The sequence below is a fragment of the Etheostoma cragini genome, unplaced genomic scaffold (assembly GCF_013103735.1).
Source record: "Etheostoma cragini isolate CJK2018 unplaced genomic scaffold, CSU_Ecrag_1.0 ScbMSFa_961, whole genome shotgun sequence".
NCBI lineage: Eukaryota > Metazoa > Chordata > Actinopteri > Perciformes > Percidae > Etheostoma > Etheostoma cragini.
In genome coordinates this window covers 455-1,055 of record NW_023269605.1, presented here as the reverse complement: position 1 = coordinate 1,055, position 601 = coordinate 455, and the positions used below count along the sequence as shown (strand labels likewise).

General features: G+C 41.8%; 1 non-coding gene across 1 annotated transcript; it reads right to left on the bottom strand.

The window, feature by feature from the left end:
* Positions 1 to 266: 266 nt before the first annotated feature.
* trnar-acg lies at positions 267 to 339 on the bottom strand. The gene has a single exon. It is a non-coding gene; the product is annotated as a tRNA-Arg (tRNA).
* Between the last annotated feature and the right edge of the window lie 262 nt (positions 340 to 601).

The following is a 601-nucleotide window of genomic DNA, read 5'->3' as shown; positions in this document are numbered from 1 at the left end:
AGCATTGGGAGTACCTGGCTTCTCACACCATTCTATGCAAACAGTGTTGCTCTTTGTTGGCAAGTGTACAGAAAGCCACTCAAATCTTTGTTGTACTCCAACATGTGGGGCCTCCTGCAGGACCTTTATCCTAAGCTGTCCAGTTTCTATCATTTTAAAATGAAGCAGAGGATGGAACAATTTGGAGGCATAATAGAGAACTAGCTTTACAAAGCTGCCGTGACCCAGATTCGAACTATTAATTAGTTAGTTGTTAAATATCACTACGAGCCAGCCAGGAGTTGAACCTAGAATCTTCTGATCCGTAGTCAGACGCGTTATCCATTGCGCCACTAGCCCTACGTTCAGTGTTAGCAATGGCTACGTTCTCACACCATTGTATGCAAACAGTGGTGATCTTTGTTGGCAAGGGTATAGAAAGCCAGATAAACGTTTGTTACGGTCCAAAATTTGGGGACTCTTGCAGGACTTCTAGGCTAAGCTGTCCAGTTTCCATCAAAGTAAAGTAAAGCAGAAGATGTAGTAATTCAAAGAAACAACAGAAAGGTAGCTAGTAAGAGTATCTAGTACTGCTGATTCTAAAAAAAACAACAGAGAAAGA